The following is a 16315-nucleotide window of genomic DNA, read 5'->3' as shown; positions in this document are numbered from 1 at the left end:
CTGTTCTGAAGCATCCCAGGATCCCTTGAAGCCTCTAAACATGGAATAGTGACTTTCATCACCAATGTGACAAAAGCATCCAACACAAACAGCTGAACTAAGGACAGAGGTGTTCAGGCTCAGGGTTTCAAAAAGCTTTTTGTGCACCATGGTGGATGGCAGAACAGAGGCACTCTGTCCCCGGTAGCCGATGTGAGACAGAGGCTTGCTAACGTGTCAGCTGACCAGGAAGCAACAGGCCTGACCTTGGTAGGCCAACCATCCGCTGACACACCACCTCTGTCACCAGGCCTGTCCTTTTCCAGGCTCCACAGTCTGGAGAAGCTGGGGGCCAAGCACTCAGATGCAAGATGCCTGGAGACATCGCAGATTGGACGGTATGCATCTCATGCTCTGTGTCCGCTGCCCCCCTCCCTCAGCCACCACTTTCCCTGTGTCACTATGTGCTGTCTCTTGTCCCCTCATACCCAGTTTGGGTCAGCGTAGCCTGGGCACCGGCTGGGTGGCCATCCTGGGAAGTGTATGGGAGGAGAAGTGGGTATCGTTCTTGGTAGAACTGTTATGAAGGGACCGAGGCCCCTGGAACAGACAAAGACAGGGTAAGGAGCTGAGACCCAGGGTCCCACCTGAAGAGATACATTTCAGCCTTCAAAAGACCATGGCAGGAGTGTCCACCGGAGGAATTATATGTTCTACCTCAATTTTGTTTTTTCTAAGCCTTGTCCTCATGGCAAAAATGATTAAATCTTAGGATTTTTTTTTCTCCCTAAGGACCAAGAAACTGGGGAGGCGCTCAGAGTTAGTGGCATGGCACTGGGAAAGTCACTGGCAGAGCATTGCACTATCGGGCTGCCCCCTGCCATGAAGGACCAGTGCTGTTCTGGATGGTACCGAGCACAAAAACAAAAAACAAAAAACAACAAACATGTGATAAGTTCCAGAACGCTTTGGCAGGCATCTGGGTCTCAGAATTTCACTTTTTGGGAGCTCCATAGATGTCTTAATTAGTGCTGTGTGGATGATTGCTTAGGGAGACAGAGGCTGAACCAAGCCATAAACAGAATAGGGGGGAGGGCAAGCCCCAAACCACACTTATTTGCTAAATTTACATATGAACTAAATTTAACCTCTTTTACAGAATCCTGATTGAATTTAACTCAGCCAAACATATCTTGTGACCCTAGCTCCCCACCTCACCCCCACCATGCAGATGCTATCGTCAGGTAAAAGAAGGGGACCCTGTGCCAGGTCAGGGCATGTTACCACAACACATTCATTTCCACAGACCCTTCTGAAGGACAGACGTAGCTCCTTTTGATACAGAAAGGTATCAGGTCTCAGAGAGGGCAAGCAACCAGTACAAGGTAACAGAGCCAGGAAGCACTTTTGTGGACTCGCTTTGGACTGAAGGTAACGGGAAGCAAACATATTTTCCTAGGGCGGCCCCAGCTCTGGTTGTGTATTGGTGGGACTGGTTTAGATCCCAGGTTACCTGGGGGAATCCAGAGGAAGCAAAGGAGGTCAGGGAGCAAATTCAATTACAGTCTCCAGACTCAAGCTTCTAGAGGAATCTAACAGGATTTCTAGGGAGGCATCCTCTCAGAGTAGTAATGTACCTTGCTTGCTCCACTTGGGGTACCATTTTGAAGACTGTGGGTCCTTTAGAAGCTGGGGCCTGGCTGGTAGAAGTAGCTGGCTTGGGGGCGACCTTTGGCATGCACACCCACCTCTGTCTCCGGCCCGCTGCCTTTGCTTTTTGTCTCCATCACATGAACAAGCTGAGGCCGCCGGCTCCCTTCCTTCCACTTGACCAAAGACGGGGCTGCACCTGCCAGTCCGTCTTCCTGCCGGGATGGACTGAGACCCTCCTGAAACCGTGAACTCAGAGCAGCCATTCCTCCTGTAGGTCACTTCTATCAGGTGTTTCTTATCACGGTGGGTTTCAGGATACCTGCCCACGCGGTGAAACTCCAAGGCAGTGTTAATAAAATTCACCTTGGATCAGGGGGCAGAGCCAGCAACCAGTTGACAATAATTAGCCCTAGAGAGTACGGAGGACCCAGAAATGTGGATAGAGAGACAGAGGAAGGAGAGGGAGGGACTTAGAGATTCACAGTCTTTTTGGTTTGGGAAGAGCGGAGAGCTTTTCTTGCTGGGTCTCAGGCCAGAAAGGAAGGTCAGCTGGTTGCTTCTGGGCTTCTCTGATGAACCAGGTTTTCATTCCAACATCTGACTTTTTATTGGTAAATAGAACAACTCAGATAAAAACAACATTTGGCGGCTGGTGCCCGTGGGCCAGAAATCCTACCAGGTCACAGTCTGTAGTGGGGTACTGACTACAGAAAGAAGATGATAGTTGGATTCAGGGTCTGCTGAGCAGACAGAAAATCAACAGTGGCACGAAAGAGACAGAGTGGTAAAAGCCCCTCCAGTCAGGGGTGGCACTCTGGGAAGGTGTTTTCTTCGGTACCATGGTGCATATCAGGGTGAAAAGATCATGTGACCCAGAGGAAGCAACCACTTTTTTTTTTTTTTCATAAAGAAGGGTATGCCATGGGTCAGTTTCATCTGGAGGCTTCTGCACCCTGTCCTGTGGCTGCCAGGAGGCTTCAAAAACCACACATTTCTCCCCCGCCCCGCCACAGGCTGCCAGCACTATCCGCAGGACAGAGCCCCAGTCCCCTCCGCTTCTCCAGCCTGCAGACATCCTCAGGCAATCTCTGCAGACGTTGGCCTGACTTCTAGCATCTGCCTGCATGGGAGCTAACTGAATTAACCCACCCTGCACAAGCCCTCTTCCTCCCAACTCAGTCAGAGGATCCAGTTTAGTCCTGTTCACTAACTGTTTTCTGGTGGGAAAACAAAACATGCCAACCCCAGAACTTGGATGTTGTTCTCTGTGCTATTAAAAAAAAAAAAAAAAAAGCATTTGTTTTGAGGTGGAGCAAGCTGGTGCAGCTTGTTCTGGTTTTTTCGGTTCAAGGTTCAGGCCAAGTCCCTGCTCCAGACAGAAGGAATGTCCCTGGAATGCTTCTTCCAACTAGGGCTCTCAACAGCTGACAGGGCTGGGTGTTCAGACGGACGCCACCTGCTCCGCAGACACCCAGGGACTTCCCTGCAGCTCTGGTGCGGGCTTCTGAGGCTAGGGCAGAGTTGGGCTGCACAGATGACCCCGCTCTCTGAGCCATGCCACCCCCTCCTCTGTGTAGAGGCCGAGCACGGCCCACGCATTAAGCAGCCATGCGACTGCGTGCCTTTAACCAAAAGGAACCCAAAGGGATGGGACACGAGGGGTCGGTGCCACTGCACAAGCCTGCCAGGGTCTCCACAAGTGGACACAGCACCTGGGATCGGAATGGAGGTGTCCACAGTCTTGGCATGCCAGGAGGAGACCCTTAGCCACTAAACAGCACTGTTCGGTGACACAGGAGGCACAAGGCATGTGAAAGGCCGTGGAAATGACCCAAGGGGATCCGAGTCAAGCCAGCCTGCACTCAACAACTCCAGCAACAGCTGGCTGGAGGGGCCCAGTGGTGTACATACCCAGGATTCCTTCGGTCATCTCAGGTTCAGATCTCTTGTGGGCCACTCAGCAATTTACATCCCTAGCCAGAAAGTCATACAGCACCAAGGACCAAGCGTGGAGGTGGGGGTGAGGGAGTGGGGGGGGGGCTCGTCCCCAGGGATGGCCCCAGGAGACAGAACAGCTGGCTATGGATAGCCATGCTGTGAATCACCAGCCGGGAATTCCGAAAGGAAGATGTACTCCCACTCTGCCCCACATGGAAATCTGCGTATCGAGGGATGTGCAAGGCCAAGCAGGGCATGGATGGCGCTTGCCCAGAGTGATGGAGGAGAGGCCGCCCACCTCCAGCCAACCGGAGCTGACCCACGCAAACTGGGAATGGACGTGAACTGAAGCAGAGCGCTCCCGCCCAAACACCTCTGTTCTCAGGCTTCTTTATTTCTTTTCTTGCCCTCTGCCTGCCCTTTAGTCAAGCCAACAACAGCTTTTATCATAGGTAATCTCAGATCCCTGATAATCCATCGCCTCTACCCAGGAAACGGGCCCTTCTTGTTCTCTCTCGGCCATGTGGATAGAACAGGCTGCCTGAGACACAGCCCAGAAATATTTTCTCGTGCTGGCTGTCCGGGAGGGTTAGGAGCCAACACGTGGGATTTCAGCTGCGGGTGCCGTGTTCAGCTCCGCTTGCTTCATGCTGGATTCAATTAGAGGCTTCCTTACACTGTGTCTTCATTAGTCCTACGCTGCAGTGTGCAGGGGTGGCTGTCAACTCTTTAAAAATGTGCTGATCCCCCCAGCCCCCAAGGACTTAGCATTGTCCAATACTGTTGAGAGGAAGAGAGGGAGGAGAAATGGGTATAGCATTGATTCACACGTTCCCAGCTATAGTTACATAATAGTAATTACTGCAACCTAACATAATTGCTTCCATATCCAATATTCAGAGAAGGCAGAGAGAGAGAGAGAGAGAGAGAGAGAGAGAGAGAGAGAGAGAGAGAGAGAGAGGAGAGAGGAGAGAGGTGGGATCCCTGCAGATCTAGGCATTCTGGGCTAGGAACAAATAATTGACTACAACCAATCATGAACCAGGACCCATAGATATGTTAGAGACCCCAGCCAGCCAGTTAGCAGCAAACAACAGTCACCTCCTTTTCAGGGGCAGAGCTAGCTGGCCCCTGTCTATAGAGTTTCATAGTAGTGGTTCTTGGGACCACAGTTTCCACTGTGTCTGCCGTGGGTCTCAGAGGCCAGGAAGGTATGGCGGTGGAGGGCATAGCTCCAGTGGGCACGTGGCACCCTCATGCAGCTGCTCAAGTCACGCCAGAGGGGACAGGGATGTGGGGGAGGTCTGAAGATCTTCAAAAGTGGTTATGGAAGGAAAGGAGGATGCTGAGAGTTGCCAACATGGGAATAAGAAGGCAAACCTGTCGTGGGGGGGGGGGGGTGAAACCACGTGGACCAATTTACAGATTCAACTCCTGGCCCTAAGAGTGAGACTAACTCTGCTCTGGTCCCTGCTTGGTTGGCCCCCCAGGGTCCTTTGCAGTTTTCGTTCGTCTTCCATGCAGTAACAGTTCTATTCTGGTTCTGTTTCACAGGCAAACCTTAAGCCTGCCTTCTGCATCCTATTGAAACCCTTCATGGAAACGCTGCCTGTCCACCACCCTCGGGCAGCGTCTGCCAATGGGTCCCCCACCCAGTCACCCAGAAGAGATTCAAGCCATGTGTGATGATATGTGCCCACACACTCAATCCCCGGGAGGTTATGGAAGGAGGATCAAATAGTCAGGTCTAGCTTAGGCTACAGATTTCTTGTGTCACAAAACACACAAACAGAAGAGATTTTCAGGTGATCTGCCCCCCTCACCTCTTGTCCACCACAGCCCCCCTCTTATGTAGAAGGTTAAGACTGATTCCGAGGCTGAGCAAGGAGACCATCACAGCATCCGGGGGCTGCTGCTGTCTGTCCCGTGCGGGTTCACAGGAAGTTAGGAAACAACGGTGAGCGTATAAATTGATTTAGCAGCCCTCGCCTGCGTTCTTCAGCCACTGGCCCAGCACCCGCATCGGAGAAACCGGGGATTTCTCTTTGTGCCATCTCTGCCTTCATAGCCTGGCATGCTCTGCCCATGCTCCCTCCCTGCCTTGGGCTCACTGGTCAGTCAGTCTTCGGACTTGTCCAGGCCTGGCAGAGTCCTCGGAACTGCTTCCCTACTCCACAACCTATCAGTTTCTCCACCAGGAGGTTCATCCCAAGGACATTCAATTTTTTTTTTTTAAATAAAAAGACAAAAAAATTAAGCATGTGAAATAAGTAGCCAGATATCCTACCAGTTCCTCACTGGGCACACCTTGCTGTCTAAGAGAAGGTGATGTGGAGGTTTGGGGTGCTCTGTGGACAGAAAGGGCTGGAGTTCCAACACTGAAATTGTTTGGCATTGGAAGAGCACATCAGCACGGGAGTGGGGCTGGAGGCTAGCCTGGAGTGGCCTTGGGGTTCCTCAACTGCAGTGCAGCACACAGGGCTCTCCTAGAGAGGGTCAGGCTAGCACATGCTCCTTCAGCACCAATTGGCACCAGTTATGGTTTGAAAGGGTTTTGCTCCCAGTTTGAAAACCCACAGACCAGCAGGACTAGCAGTTGGCTTCAGCGTATGGTCCTGCCGGCTGGAAGGAAGCTGCTCATCTGTGCAACTCTCAAGGTGTCCAGTACTGTACAGGACAGTGGGAGGATATCTAAAGACAGATGCTGACACCATCTTTGTCTCTTAAAGTTGCAGAGGTTTGGTCTTGGCTCACTTGGTAAGGATTTAACACGATAGTAAAGCCAGAGGATTTAATATCCACTCATAAAGGCAGTGGATGCCCATTGGAGGCCATGGTGGGGTGAGAGAGGCAAGAAACCTTACCTCATCTCTGCTCTGTACTGCTCGAGACCAAAGCAACATGCAGAGATAGACAGATACAATCGTAGTCATTCAAAAATATTTTTCTAGATGCTATTTCAAGTATCTAGTATACCCTGTAAAGATGAGAATCCCTGCTCCTAGGGGGAGAATCCACACGGTGCTGAAGCTTGATCGAACCATGCCTGAAGCCTTATTGTGTCTAAACACCAAATTCCTGTAGCATCTCGGGTGATTTGAGTTGGTGAGTTTTATGTTTGTTTGCTTGTTGCAACGCATTCTAAGAGTTACTGCCATCCTGTAGAAGATGGGGACCCTGGTGATAAACTCTGGGTCTGGGTGTGTTTCATTCCACATTCAAGTGAGGAAGAGCTACTGAGGACAAAACCAGTCTGTTTGTCTGTCTGAAACACTCATCCACCTCTGGGTGGCTCACAGATCTTATATATAGCCAAGAAGTAGAACTAGGCTGGGGGGTGGAAAAAAGGAATTTTAAAAATTAAAATTAAAAAAGATGAAAGGAAAGGGGGAGAAGGAGTTCCACAGGAAATTGAAATGGAATTCGAGAGGCAGAATGCAGCACGCATCATTGACGTCTGGCCAGGAGAAGCAGCCAGAACTGCTTGATTATTAAAAGCACCAGGCGAGCCTAGAGTGAGCAGAAACCAGCATTTTCCCAGGCTTGCCATTGGAGGGCTGCCTGGTGGGTGGAATTTCCAAGTGTTGGTAAGTGTGAATACCACTCTTCATCCCTTTGGTTCCGGATGACCGTTTGGGAAAGATGAGCCTCAAGAGTCCTCACTTGTTTCCCACGTTTTAGGACCTGACAAAACCCCTCACCGACTTGACTGTTAGAGGAATCTGTTCTGTAGCCACAGCTATGGACGCAGCATCCGCACCCTTTGCCACGTTCCAGCCAGCAGCACCAGTCTTCTTGCAGGACTTAAGGATGGTCACATGGCCCAGAGCCAGCCAATGGGAACCCAGTCAACAAGCTCTGTTGAAATCATTGAGTACGACGTCATCTTTTTCTATGGGCCTGCTTTTGCCCAGGTTACCCTTGCGCTGATGGGAAGCAGTAGAAAGGAGGGCAGGAGTCTGGAGGTCACCTCTGGGCCCCCAGGCTAGCCATTCCCGAAGGAAGGGGTCTGGAACTATGGACTCTGCCTAAGTCATTGTGTTTAGCTTGCTATTGCTTGGATACACCTCTGTATGTTTGCAGGGTTTCAGGAGGCAATTAAGAGAGGAAGGCAGCATGCTCAGGATGGGTTGGCGTCTCAGAGAGCGGCCCACAACAGCACTCATACTTTCTTTGGGGATTACCAGCTCCCAAATGACACGGAAGCTTGTTATTAGTTATGAAAGCTTGGCCTTAGCTTAGGCTTATTTCCAACTAGCTCTTAAAACTTAATTAACCCATTTATATTGATCTACATTTGCCACGTGGCTGGACACCTCTCCTCCATATTGTACATCAAACTCCCTCTACTTCACACTGGCAAATTCCTCCTCTCTGCTTCACAGGGTTCCTATCTCTGCCTGGAAGTCCTGCCCATCCTCTCCTGCCTAGCTATGGGCCATTTGGCTCCTTATTAAACCAATCAGAAAGTGCCTTGGCAGAGAGAGATACATCTTCACAGTGCACAAAAAGATTATCTCACAACCCAGGACAGTAGCCTCCTACTTGCCATCTGAGAATGCCCTGCAAGCGACATCTTGGATGCAGACAGCAACCCTTCCCAGACACCAAACGTAGACCTTGGACTCTCCAGCCCTCAGAACTGCGAGAACTAACTTTCTGTTCTGTGTAAATAACCTGGGCTGTCACACTTGGTTACAACTGCACTCAGGGATCGTGGCATGGCTGACACAGGTCTAAGCTACGCCTCCACCATTCTCAGCTACACACCTCTTGGCTGTCACACACAAAGGCGACTTGTAGGTCCCTTTAACTCAACATGCTTGGACACAGAGGCTTAAAAATGGCGTGAGGGCCTCTTTGTGACAACTCACGAACACCTCTGTGTGCCACTTGGGCATCCAAACGGGCTTCTTTTTAGGAATGTGCAGTGTTTGTCTATGGTCATTTCACCCTGAACAGCCCAGATCTGATTGGTATTTTGATGGGAGGAGATGGAGTATTTACAATGCGTGCCACCTCTGTCTCTCTGCAAACTCCTTCTGGTTCTTCTATGAGCTGTGTTCACTGAGGCCCCCCCTTTCTAATAGGGGTTTACTTTAATTTTTAGTGTGTGTGTGTGTGTGTGTGTGTGTGCACGCACCTTCTGTGTGCCTTTGTCTGAGCTGTCTAGAAGAGAGCATTGGATCCCAGGAACTGGAGTTACAGGTGGATATGAGTCTCCATGAGGGTGCTGGGAACTGAACTCAGGTCCCCTGTAAGTGTTCTTAACCACTGAGCCATCTCTCCAGCCCCCAGGTGCTTAGATTTTAAATTCAAAACTGTTAGACAATTTTTTTCTACTAAAAATGGGGAAAATATTAAAAGTGTCCAACCAAGAGGATTACTCTAATGATATTAAAAACATTAAGGTACAATGAACTTAACACTCTATAAGGCCCTGCTTTGTGCTCAGAAGATTGACAAACTTAAAATAATTTAACTCCATTTACTCTAGCCAGAGATTAGGGAAAACTCTTCTACACAAATTATACAAAACACACTTATCTCTAATAACTTATCTTGTGATCTTCTGTACCTTCACACCCAGTGCTTCTTGATTAAATGAATATTTGAGGTATCCTGCATTATAGCTACATGGATTTTTAAAAAATAAATTGGACAATATCACATGACTCCCACTAGAGTCCCCTTTCATTTCTGTTAAGATAAAAACACACAAATAAGATTTAGCTGTGCCTATAAGGCCTATAAAATTCTGTTTTCTAACAAATCTGAACTCTTATTTCTATCACTGTTTGTTAGTAATATTTAGTATATAGTAAGAGACAATTATGCTAAAAGAAAAATTGAGATACTATATCGCTATCTAATTTCTTCTATAATGTAATTTCCATTTGCTTTCACTAATGAAGTCTGGTACATTGCCAAGATAACAAATTAGATCAAGTTAACATCCACAAGTAAAGTTGGTGCTAAGTTAGACCAATCTGTCCTAAGAAGTAGAGGCAGCCACTCCTCATGAGGCCAAAAGAAAAACCAAACTTGAGTGATAGTAGATGTGTTTAAATACCTCAAATAGACTAAAAATAGCTGTGAACGCAGTGGAACTTATAGTCAGTCTACTTTTTTAATGTTTAAATTTTATTATTTAAAATGCCCATTTCCTTTATTTGCTACCCTCTCTTAGTTAGGGCAGACAGTGATCTTGATTATATTCATTATAGGCAGATTACTTTTACTATATACCACATTATGTACAATACAGAGGATTGTAATAATCAGATCTGGATCATAATGTCTTGTAGACTTTAATAGATGACCCAGGACTTTCTTCCTTAATGTTTTTACTGGTCACCCTTTCCTGAAGGTGCTCACCTGTTTACAGAGCCTCATCTACGGCTCCTAGGAATGAGGCTTCCTAGCAGTGAAGGACATTAAATAATAGTTAATAAAATATCTCACCTCCACATGCACAGAATGTGATGCTTGGTCAACAGGGGATGCTGAGGAGGAAAATTCCTGGAAAGAGGCTGGATCAGAGGCTGATTAGAACTTCAGTGATTTTGGGGAGGTTGTTGCTAGTCCAGGATCTAGTTCAAATTGTCTTAGACTATCTTGACCCCTAATGACCAGTTGTTACCCAGGTCCATATGTGACTTAATGTCTTTGTGACTAATAGGTAAATCTTTCATTATGTTCTAATTGACTCCTAGTTTCCACCATCCAAAATGCTGCGAATGTGCTCAGACAGCACCTGAGGCCCATGCCTGGTCTCTGCATTGCTGCAGGCACCAGACTGATGTTTCCATCAATGTATTTGAAAAGTACCTTGGTATGGATTTCCTTTGTGATAAAACTTCACTGATGTGGGATCCCCTCTGTTTGCAATGAATATGTTTTATTACTACTGGTTAATAAAGAAGTTGCTTTGGCCTATGGCAGGGCGGAAAATCGAATCAGAGATTCGAAGGAGGAGGAAAGATTGGGTCAGAGATTAGATCAGAGGAGGAAAGGAAGCAGAGTCAGGCAGATGCCATGTAACCACCCAAGAAGGAAGGAGTAACAAACCATGAGCCTCATGGTAAAACACAAATGAATAGAAATGGGTTAATTTAAGATGTAAGAGTTAGTTAATAAGAAACCTGAGCTAATAGGCAAAACAGTGTTGTAATTATTATAGTTTCCATGTGATTATTCGGGTCTGGGTGGCCAGGAATGAAAGTGTAGTCTCCGGCAACACTTCATGAAACTTACACCACTGGAAATGGAGTTTGGGGTGACCTAAATCTGTGTTCCTAGGCCATGGTTACCCACAGTTGGCTCCAGAATAAGCTATCTCTTTCCCCCTCTGAGGTGAGAGCTGTATCTTTGCATCAACGAACTACATTTATTTTCAAATAAATAGGTTCAAAGCAAACATTAGGGAGAAGAAAAAGTCATTGACAGGTGCAGCGAATCTGAAAGAAGTCTGCCGTGTGCCTGGATCTGAGCGGAGGGGGCTCCTGATGCTGTTTCTAGGTCCGGGTGTCCTAGAAGAGACTCAGGTCGGGGACACGTGAGCTGTGAGAGGAATGGACAGTTCACTATGAGAGAGAGGGGGGCGGGGCTATAAAGTTGCACCAGGACAGAGACCCCAAGCCCTCCTCCCAGGGTCATGACCCTTTACAGGTCATTTTCATGGCGCCAACCTCTCCAGCATTCCGCACGCACGTTTTCTTTCTCTCATACGCTGCTTTGTGCCACGAAGTGTTGGTGAGGAGGAGCATCTAGCCGACTTTTCTGCCAGCTGACTTCTTTTCTACTTTCATTTCAAACCTTAGCCCACTTACCACCCCTGTGCCCCTTTATATGTTCGTCTTGTTGGCTCAGTGCCCCATTTTATAGCAATCTCTCTCTCTCTCTCTCTCCCCCTTGTTCACCTGTACACCCCTGTCCTGACCTAGCCCCAGAGTCCAGCCTAGCCTGACCTGAACTGGTCTGTGACCAAGTCCCTGTGGTCCGAGCCTACCAATCCAAAGTTGAGCAGCCTTCCCTCAACACAAACACTGCAGGGACCCTTGGAATAAAAGGAGGTAAGTAGGGATCTCGGGCCTCCTATTGGCGGTGCTCAAGCTGGCTTTGGACCTGCTCATCCGAGTCTTAAGAGAGAAAATGTCACCACCATTTAAATGTGCTGTTTCCAGGGGAACTGTCAGGGTGTTCGGTTTAATGTTAGTTCCTGGGTTATATTTATTGGTGTTTTGACTGTTCAGACAGCGCCCATCAGCCAATTCATTATAAATATTGCTGGCGCTTCTTTTGATCAGGTAATGAGATACACATGAAGATGACTGTCATGAAAGGAGATGTCTTTACTCAATGTTTCCTGGACATAGACAGCATGCCCTTTGGGCTCAGACCTGAGGAGGAACAAAGAGGAAATGGTGTATTTTTTCCTAACTGTATTTTTAACACGAATGGGGCAAGGTACGAAAGCCAGCCTAGGACCGGCTAGTGGGATTATTTCAGCAGCTCTTGGGGGTGGGGATGGGGACTTGTCCATAGAGGTCTGCCATGACCGACTTTATTTAAAAAAAGGCTTTAAAATAGTCTTGAGCATGAAGGTTAAGGGAAAGGAACACCCAGAAGGAAGTAAGGTACACCTGACAGTGTGGGTTTCTCAAAAGACAGTTGGAGAGAATAGGGCACACCGAGTGCGGGGAAGAGCTCCTCGGGGGAAACATGACTAGGCCTGGCATAGGGATCACTTTGGTGGCTCTCAAGTTACATCTCAAAAGTTGCTAAAGACCCCACCCCTGTTCTCTTTAGTTAAGTGAGATGCCTTGAGTAGATATACAATCTGGTGAGAAAAAGCCAGGAGCCACCAGGGCTGTACCAGTTACCACAGGGGCTGTACTAGGAGGCACCAGGGTTGTACCAGGAAACACTAGGGCTGTACCAGGAGCCACCAGACCTGTACCAGGAACCACCAAGGCTGTACCAGGAGCCACCAAGGCTGTACCAGGAACCACCAGGGCTCTACCAGGAGCCACCAGGGCTGTACCAGGAGGAGCCACCAGGGCTCTACCAGGAGCCAGCAGGGCTGTGCCAGGAACCACCAGGGCTGTACCAGGAGCCACCAGACCTGTACCAGGAACCACCAAGGCTGTACCAGGAGCCACCAGGGCTCTACCAGGAGCCAGCAGGGCTGTGCCAGGAACCACCAGGGCTCTACCAGGAGCCACCAGAACTGTACCAGGAATCACTAGGGCTGTACCAGGAAACACCAGGGCTGTACAAGAGTCTAATATATGTCCTTGCCCTGTAAATGGGGTTTCTAGTGAGATTCCTAGAAAATTGCAGGTTTTCATTTAGAAACAGAGGGGGACTTTGAGCAGTTCCTGGCTGTGCTGAAATCTTGCTACCCTACTGGCAAGAGGTGTCAACTGGACTTCAGAATGAGGGCTTTCCCCCCATCTTGTGCTCCCAAGATTCCCCCTCCTTTTCTATCCTGACTCACCTCTAGGCTTAGCAAGACCACAGATGTCAGTGAATCAAATATAGAAACTGGAAAATATGGTTATTATAAAAGTCAATGAAAATAGCTGTGAGTTAAATCAAAACCCACAGGGTGAGAAACCCATCTCCAATGGGAAGTTCTGTCTGGGAGAAGCCATGCTAGTTTCTTCTGTCCCCTTCTGTCCTTTGTGCCAATATTTTACGACAAGAATTCTGATGGTCTCCATTCAAGGTAGTGAGCTCCCAGGCTCCCTCCCTCCACTGCACCCTGGGCAGAACCTGGGCAAATTCTCATGGTGCATTCATGCATGGAGCCAAGTGGGAGAGGGCTCCTGCTGCCCTGAACTGATGGGCTGTGGCTGCTCTTCACTGGCTGGTACCCAACCCAGCGAGCAGCCAAGTGCCCAGAGCTGCTCCCTACTCCCACAGTCTTGACTTATGACCAACAGAACAGAATGTTCCCTGTACCCACAGACCAAATAAAGGCAAGGAAAATGGTGGCCTCAGGGCATGGCTGTTAGGAAGCCAGCAATCCATGCACCCTGTCAAGATGTTCTCACAGAAAAAAAAAATCCCAACACAAAACTCCATGACACAACCCTTCTTTCCCCTAAATCAGGATCAGGTCCAAAGAAAGACCCTATCTAATAGCATTCCATTATCCTGCCCTTCCTCTTCCTCTCCGTCCTCCTCTTCACCCAATTTTTCTTCCTCCTCTGTCTCTCCTTCATTCTCTTCCTCTTCTTATTCTTCTCCCCTTCCTTGTCCCTTCACTCTCCCTCCTCCTCCTCTCCATCCTCCTCCTCCCCTTCCACCACCACCTGGACTGCAATCTCCTAAGTACCCCAAACACGACAATATACAATCTCTCTCTTACTCTTTGCAATAATTTTCAAGTTAATTTTTAGCTTTATTTACGCCATACAGATGACAAAACACTTCAGAAATGGAGTAATTTGGTCAAGCTCATTAATTCTAGTCAACCTAGGTCCTCATGTTCTTGGTGAGGGTGGGGGTTAGCTGGTGACAGACTGAATGTGTGATAATGGGTCCCACTGGACTATAATGGCACTAAGGACTTCTAAGACCTGGTGGCATCCCAGTCTCTCTATATGTGACGTGTCTCTCACTTGTTTGTGGCAATGCTCCTGTAGACAAACCTAGTTCACTGTCAATCATATGAAAACATAGCCATTCAACTTTGCAATACACAACAAAGTGCTTGACGGTAAACCATCAGTTGCATCTCAGTCCTATACTGCAATAGTTATTTTGGAATGTACTTCTGATTATTAGAAACTTTATTGTGGTCCCGCACAGTGGACAGCGGTGAATGCAGTGACTTGGGGATGCTCAAAGTACTCAGAGTGACAGATAAGGGCTCACCCCAAGCAGGACTTTTTAACCAACCCCTCTAAAACTCCGCAAACATTGTGAAAGAGGAAGCAAAAAGAATGTGACAGCTGGAAGACAGAGAGAAGGACTGTGAATTGTTACCTGCAGGGCACGGGACAGCCACTGGAAACAGGATCTCACAGCAGCTGTGGTTGCCAGCATGGGGCCTTCCCAAGAATGGGTCTGTTAACCATCAGTTAGGGGTCACCATGCTCACCGTGCTGAACTATTGGTAACTGGCAGGCTCTAGGGGAGTAGCAGCCATTGTCTTCAGTTGTGTATCCATCTGTGACCCCACCATGCTCCAATGACCAGTTCCAAACCTCGAGCATGTGGATGCCTTTGGTTAATAACAGCGAGTCAGAAAACAAGACATAAGGACATAGAAAGGAACTGGTAGGGAGGAGGGAGGTGTGATGAATGAGAGGAAGATAAATGGGGGGTGGGAATAATCAGAATGTGTTGTATACAAGCATGAAATTGTCAAAGCAGGAATCCAATCAGGAAAGGAATAGTTTTAAAGGGGGTGGCGCAACAGTGTGTGCTGTGTCGTTCTCTCAGTGGCCTTGGCCGTCTTCTATCTCTTGAGACCATCCAGAGGCTACACGCGGTGATGACCGCCACCCCCTGGGTCTGGGTAAGTGCCGTGTCCAGGGGGTAAAACTGCCTAACAATGCGTCTCTCAGCGCCCTGCCCCGCTGCCGTCATCTACAGCGTGACCACTTTCCACACAGGGTCTGCTTTACCCCTACAAAAGCCTCCACCCTTGAGGTTTACCTCCATGGTTCATTTTGTCCCTGCTTTCTGCTGTCATCTGCAATGGCCATCACACTCACGTCTGCATCCTGCTCCCCAAATCCACACAGGACTCTTTGCCTGCCTCAGCTCTGAGAGCCTTGTTCCCTTGAGACCAGCAAGGGTCTTGTGGGAACAGCAAAAGGGACGTAAGAGAAACAAGCTCCTACCCTTCCACATTTTGGTCAAGGGTCCTAAAATCCAGAAGGATGCTAGGGGAAGCCAGGAATGAAAAGGGGAAACCCCATCTCCTGACCCTCTTTAGTAAAGGACAGAAGGCTCCGTATGTCCTAAGTGTCACTCACTTGTATCATCAACCTTGTGGATGCTGATAGCCACTTTCACTTAATAGTCTTTACTCATTGCTTCTCTTGCAATTGGGATTTTAAACACCTGTTTCAGCTTAGCTTCCTCCTAGCTGATGACTTCTGTAAAACATAGACTTGACGCACAGGGAGTATATAACGATAACTCGTTGAAAATACTGTTGGAGAAATGCCCCGCTCATGTTTTGTCTCCCATCTTTGAACCCTGGACAACGGGATGTGAAAGGTGCCTAGCCAGTGGAAGGACATCTCTAGGACCCGAAGAAATCCCAGTTCAGCATAGATACAGGTTTTAAATGACATAAAGAAAAGACAAGATGCAAATGTGGAGAGCTGCCTGTCCATACACTCATCTGAGCACCATACACTACAAAGCCGCTGCTGAGCCATCCTGGCAAGAAACAGCCTTGGGAACGTCCTATGCAGGTATCTGAGTTGACTCTCTCCAGAGCACTCTGACCTTTGAAGCTGGTAGATAGAAGATGAGCATCCGGGAAATGATACAAGCACACCCTTGAGCTATTTGGCTATGCTCTGTCTACAAACCAGCTTGCCTGCAGGAGTCAGGCAAACATTGAGTGCAAACCCAGGCTCAGAAATGCCACCGTGAAAGCCATGAGAGATGGCAGAAAGAGCAGGGCCAAGGATGAGTGGAGCCTCCGGGGAACTGATACCAGCCAATTGCTCTCTGCCCACCTAGGGATAGGCATTAGCCAGACTTTCAGATT

At 48.4% G+C, this 16315-nt stretch overlaps 1 long non-coding RNA gene across 1 annotated transcript; it reads left to right on the top strand.

The window, feature by feature from the left end:
• The first annotated feature begins 253 nt into the window (after window positions 1-253).
• LOC125401577 (uncharacterized) lies at window positions 254-5777 on the top strand. The gene is made up of 3 exons (XR_007232392.3): window positions 254-377; window positions 1139-1223; window positions 5125-5777. It is a non-coding gene; the product is annotated as an uncharacterized LOC125401577 (long non-coding RNA).
• The last annotated feature ends 10538 nt before the right edge of the window (window positions 5778-16315 follow it).

This window comes from Myodes glareolus, chromosome 9, assembly GCF_982192425.1.
Source record: "Myodes glareolus chromosome 9, mMyoGla1.1, whole genome shotgun sequence".
Lineage (NCBI taxonomy): Eukaryota > Metazoa > Chordata > Mammalia > Rodentia > Cricetidae > Myodes > Myodes glareolus.
Note: the sequence above shows the minus strand (reverse complement) of the source record. Positions and strands in the feature narration are given on the sequence as shown.